Source organism: Teleopsis dalmanni, chromosome 1 (assembly GCF_002237135.1).
Source record: "Teleopsis dalmanni isolate 2A chromosome 1, ASM223713v2, whole genome shotgun sequence".
Lineage (NCBI taxonomy): Eukaryota > Metazoa > Arthropoda > Insecta > Diptera > Diopsidae > Teleopsis > Teleopsis dalmanni.
Genome location: NC_051846.1, coordinates 84,679,251 through 84,685,795, shown reverse-complemented (window position 1 = coordinate 84,685,795; position 6,545 = coordinate 84,679,251).

Here is a 6,545-nt window from a genome sequence, read left to right as displayed (position 1 = left end):
TGATATTGAGTAATACCTGTAGTTCCGTAGAACTAGAACCGGGTTGAATATAGAGTCTTCAAACCTTATGATTTCTTGCAGGATTTTATGCAAAACCAAATATGTCGTTCAGTTTGTCAATGAAGTTACCATGAGCAGTCAAAGCTAGAGCTTCAGTCAAAGCTCTATCCTCTTGGAGGTTTTTCACAAAGCTTTTACTAGACTGCTTCGATGTGCTGCAGCAGCTAGCAAACAAAAACAAAGTGACGCTTTGCTGGGTGCCTGGACACATAGAAGTAAAGGGTAATGAATCTGCTGACAGTCTTGCAAGAGCAGGTTCTGCCACTCAAATCTGTGGACCAGAATCCAATAATGGATTAAGTTGGTCTACAACTAGGTATCTAATTGATAAATGGATCTTAGCCGAGAGAGATCGCTACTGGCGCGACAATCGAGGTAACCGTCAGGCTAAAGAGCTGGTTCACCCATATAGTTATGGCAAGACATCCCTCCTTAGCAGATGAGACTTGAGATTGCTGGCGGGATATTTAACGGGTCACCGTGGACTGCGTTATCACCTTAATAAGATGGGTCTGTCCGAGGAGACGGATTGTCGACTCTGCTTAGAAGCAGACGAGACTACCAGTCACATTCTCTGTGACTGCCCAGCCTTGATCTGGGCAAGGAGGAGGTCACTGGGAGGAGGGCTGCTCTCTGCTTCTGACATTAGGAGGTCCTCAACGGACGACATTCTGGCTTTCATTCGAAAAGCGGAATGTCTTCTGTTCGGTTAGGGTCAATTGTAGCACAAAAGATCAATGTGGTCGCAGTGCTCTGCTCTAGCCCTACAGAAATTAGTTCTGTGGTTGAAATTGAAGAACGTTGTTTGCAGCAAAAAGATATTTGGGAAGATCCTGTTTTTTGTGGAGTTGAAGGAACACAAACAGTATTTAAAGTATGTGACATTAGATGGGGCGCGCAGACCCGAACAGCCTGCAGAGAAGTATTGCGTCAAGCCCCTTACATATCGTAGTAGGAAAAAGAAAACATAATTTATTGGAACCATTTTTTTATTTTTATTTTATGTTTGTCAGTCATATAGATAATTTCATTCAATAAGAACTCTTCCCATCAATTATTTATATTCTTGTATTTAATGAGTTATTTTTAAAAATAATATTTTAATTAAGAATGTATTTTAATGCATAAGCGGTGCTGAGTTTTATGTTATGCTCACAAATGTTAATTTTGTTCTAGAAGTTGCAGTTGAAACGAAGATTTGATTGGCTTAGTTTGATCAAATTTTAAATATTAATTTAACTGAAATATGTTCCACATTTTTAAACAATTTTGTTTATGAATACTAAATGGACATGAATTTTTTTAATTAATTTGCGATTTGAAGCCAAAGCATTGCAAACAATTAAATTATGTACGTTTTCAACGTTTTCCAAACGTTTTTCCGCAATTCCGGAATTGTTGTTCCCAACGCGGATACAAATTCGGAATTGCTGGTTTCTGTTGTACCTGACAAGCATGCAGGAGCGAATGTGAGAGTTTACGTACAAAGTTATTATCGCAACAGCACATACATCATTAGTGTGGCCATTGTTTCGCACAACAATATCCTTATTATATCTAATATCCTGACAAAATATGTATTCGTAATGCAATTGCATGAATGCATTGTACATCACATTAAAGCCACTACAGGCGGGAGTGTAATGAATACGTTTGAGCAAGGGAACACCACACCAACGCTGTCCTTATTTACATGCGAAGATAGGAAGCACGAGTAGGCGTGGTTGATAATTAAATAAAAAACAATGTATGTGCTAATTGAGGACTTTAAACAGCACGGCAATCCTTTCACGTTTCGTATCGTTTTATTCTGAAATTAATTCTCACTCCATGTATAAATGCTGTGAGTAATATTTTTTTGTGATATGTTGCAATGCATGTTTAAATATTTTTCATTGTTTCACTTAACAATAGAGTGGAGCAAACAAGGAGTAAGTGGACGCATTCGAATCTACATACTGTTTAAGTTTCGGCGCAAGGACTGTGAAAAATATCGAAACTTGTTGCAGATTTCTCACATATTTTTTCATTTAATAATATTATTTCTCTTTATACTTTTTTTTTGTAATATCGCTGAGAACTTCTGCAGATGTTGACTCTTATTTTTTATGGTATTTAGCTGTGTACAATAAAATCTCGTTAATTTTTATGTTTGGCCGGAAAAAAATTTTCTTTTATAAATATTTTTGACAAACGCTTATTGCGTGGTTTGTTTTCAGATTTTATAAGCTTTTTACACTTGTTGACTTCTTTGAATTTCCTTTTGAGTTCCATGACTAATGCGCTTACTTTAAATAAACTTTTTGTTATTAAGATCTATCGCAAAACGTTCCAAACTTTGTGTTCCTAACACAAGTGTTAATGTGCTTCTTAATTTAAAAACTAAAAATTTATTTTCTTATTTTTAAAACTTCTAGATACTTCACGAACTAAAGGAGGACTATAATTTATAGGATTTTTTATGAGCAACGCCAACGAATCCTTTCATATATAAGAAGAATATATTATGGTTTCGTCATAAGGTAAAGTAATTGAATGTGATAATACAACGCCTTACGACGGCACTGTAATAGTTTTACATATGCAACTATAATAGAAGACAACATATTTTTAATCAAAAATATATCTAACTTCTTTAAGAGAGCTTAAGATATATTTGCCTGATAATTTTTCACTGCTTTAAGGTAAAGTCAGATAGCTGCAGAAATGTTCATCGAATTCTTCAATATATGAAGGAAGAAACTTTGCAGTATATTTAATATGATTACCAAATATTCTGCTATCGGCTATGCAAACAACGATCTTAGACAAGACTTCTCCTATTAAATGAAATATGAGAGTTGATTTTTTGTTACCGGTTACATTAACCTATATGCTCTTGAACAACACTATGTTTCAAAGTATCTTGCAAATATAGTTTCTGCTTACATATAGGGGTTTAATATTGCAATCTGCCAGAAGTTTGGGCAATTTCCATAGTGACTATCAGTATATAGGGTATTAGTAACTATTTAATTTATTTCAGTAAAATTAAAATAGGTCTTGTGCCTAAACATCACTGACATGCCATAAGTTTGTCATGTTGTTTTTTGAATGAAACTATACCTGTTATATTTATGTCTCATATTTCACACAAAGAATAGAGATAAGATTTTTCATGAAAATACTATATTACTCAATCTGGCTCCAAAAAAATTAAACATACTTTTTAAAGAAAAGGATGCACTAAAGTTGTATTAATCATACACAATACCAAATTAATCCTCTACTTTAAAAAGTGAACTTATACTCATTATGCTTATTATTCTAAGTTAAAGCTAATCAATTTTTTTGAATCTATAAGAATATGTCCTTTAACAACCGAGAATAAAAAAAATTTTAATTTTTAATAATTTTCTTTATTATGGCCTTCAAAGTACTCTCCTCCTGCGGCAATACATGCATGCCAACGCTTGATCCAATTTTTCATACAAGTTTTCTATGTCGCCGAAGATATGGCTTTTAGTTTGCACAGCGAATTCTCTTTTATGGCCTCTATGGTATCAAAACGTGTTCCTCGCAATGGCAATTTGAGTCGGGGGAAGTGAAAAAAGTCACACGGGGCCATATCTGGAGAGTACGGTGCTTGGTTGATGATATTAGTGGAGTTTTTGGCCAAAAACTTCGACACAACCAACGCTGTGTGAGCCGGTGCGTTATCGTGGTGTAAAATTCATGAGTTTTCCTTCCATAAATCTGGTCTCTTTTTTGGAATGGCGTCTTTTTTTCGAAGAAAACAGTCAGCATAACCGACTTTGGCGTTCTCTTTTCGGTTTCGGCTCACCTTCGAAGCACCATTCGGTCGATTGTTGTTTGGTGGGTATGTCAAATTCATAGACCCGTGTCTCAACACCAGTTATAATGCGTTCGATGAATGTGGGGTCACTTTCTGCGTTGAAAATCATCTGTTTGGCCACATCACAACGACGCTTTTTTTGAATGAAATTCAGCTAAAAATCGCCACACGAAAATTTTTCGACTTCTTTGTATAGAGGCCAAACAAAAACTAATCGCACGATATGCGTTAAACTTTGACAGAATGTGTATAATAGTGTTGCCAGCGTGAAAATAAAAAAATTTATCGATTGGATAAGCGCGGGAATTCAAAAAAAGAACGAATAAGTGCTTTTTTGATCACGTGGTATTATTCTGCCAGTGCTAAATAAAGACAGAAATTAGATTAAATAGCTGCTTAATTTATGAAAGTTTGTAAGCCTTACTTAAAACCGAGCACAGTGCTGTCAACTGAAGAATTCTTTATGAGTAAAACGTCTTCGGTGAGATTAATATTACCATAGATAGTGCAAATAGCGTCTTTTGCAAATGAATTTATTGATATACTAATGACTTTTAAGACATATTATAACCTGCTATTAAGCTTTTAATACCTTGGACACTAATTATGACAATTTTAACTTACATACAAAGAGATATAGATTTTATAGAGGATTTTATAAAGAAATCACACCAATGCAATAGCAAATTGGCGAAAGATAATTACAAACTCAAAAAGGTTAAATGTTGATTCTTAACCCATATAAGAATCACTTTGTTTTCCTAATGAGATATCATCTACAAAATAAAGCAGAAGTGGTGATTCTTGCCAATTCGAATAACCAATTTTGATGTGTATAAGTAACGAAAGAGGTTATCTGTGATCTATAGTACCGTAAAACTATCCCAATACTGTATCTAAGTATATTAAAAAAGTGGGTGTGGCTTTTTATTATTTTGTGAATCATAATTGTATGCTCAAAAAAAAGCACATTTTTTTAAAATCTGAACAAAAATTTAATTTTAATTATTTTTATTATATAACTTATATTTGAAATTATAAAAAACTACATCATATATCTATCAAAAAATACTAAAAAACTGATTTACATTTTTTTAACAACTTCTGTAATAATTCCACATATTTTGCTATTATTTTAACAATATAGTGGAATTTTTAATATTTATGATATTAATTTTTTAATATTTAATATATTATATATAGTTTCATAAAAATATTAAAATACTTTGTGTAGTTTAGAAAATTGTTGTTGTTTTTCCCCTACAAAAGCTCTAATAGTGACACTGGAATTTTGCACTGGAAATACTTTTATTGCATTTATTTTCCATTGCACATGCATTTTACATTTTTGAATGAAATCTCAGTGCATGAAAGGAGAGACAAAAGTCGAACCAAATAAAACTCACATAACGTAAGAGAGCAGTTAAAATTTTGCTACTTAAAGGAACACCGCCTGATATCAACAGGCTTCTTTTTGTTCTATACTAGAAATATACTTATAACATAAACCTGGCGAAAAAAAATTTATTTTACACAATTAATTTTAGTTCAAGGAAATGTTACTCATACGCCATGTGTCACAAATAATTCCTTTTGTGTGACTAGTGTAGAAATACTAAAGTATGATAATAGCAATTATTTAATTGATAAATAAATTATTTTAAAAATATCAAAAATTATATTTTATATTTCTATATATTAATTTGAAGTATTAGAACAAAGTTCATCTCTGGTATGTTCATATTTAATGTTTTCCTTTTTATAGAGCAATTATGTCTGCCAACTAACTTGAAAGGTTTGGGCTCTACTTTTATACTAACAAACATTTAAACAATTTAGCATTAGAGCAAATTTTTTTTGATTTTTTGTCGTAATTTAGTAAACTTACTTTTGGTAGGCGTAAGAAACTATTGCAGCGCATGAGCCTCAAGCATGCGCCTTTTAATTTAGGCACAATGTGCCAAAAAAACTAATGAAATTAGGTGCAAATCTTCAAAATAACGATAGAAATTAGAATCGAGATTACTTCCATGAATTTGTTCGAAATAATAAGTTAAATTGCTGACAAAATAATTGAAATAATTGGATTCAATGATGAATATAACTGTATGTAATCCAGTTAACAATATTTACTTAATGTCCTTCGAAGTATTTAAAAAAATGTTTGGAAATGTAAAAATATTTTTTAAAAAATAAGTAAATATATCAGCGGCACTAGCATAATGAAATGCATAAAAATTCAGCTACTTCGCTGGATTGTGTATATGGTGCGGATATAGGAATGTTTTCCGAACAAAAATGTGTTTGATTCGGTACCTGTTGCTGTAAAACGCCAAAGAAAACGATCGCAATTTCGATGAAAGGATCAGGTGACCAACGACATAAAAGTTATACTACCAACTCAGTAATCCACTGAGCACTGGCTGGCGAAAACTATTGAACACAGTCATGAAAGACTAGTGTCTGTAATGGCTAACTTAAAAAAAAAGATATATCTGGGAGTAAAACTAAATTCTAAAAAGAATTAGATTAATTTATTTCACTATAAATTCATGTATTTGAAGTTAAGTCTCTACAAAACTTTGTTTTTGAATAGAGGAATACTGGAACATTTTTTAAAATCTATTTTTTTTATTAGAATTTATTCTCT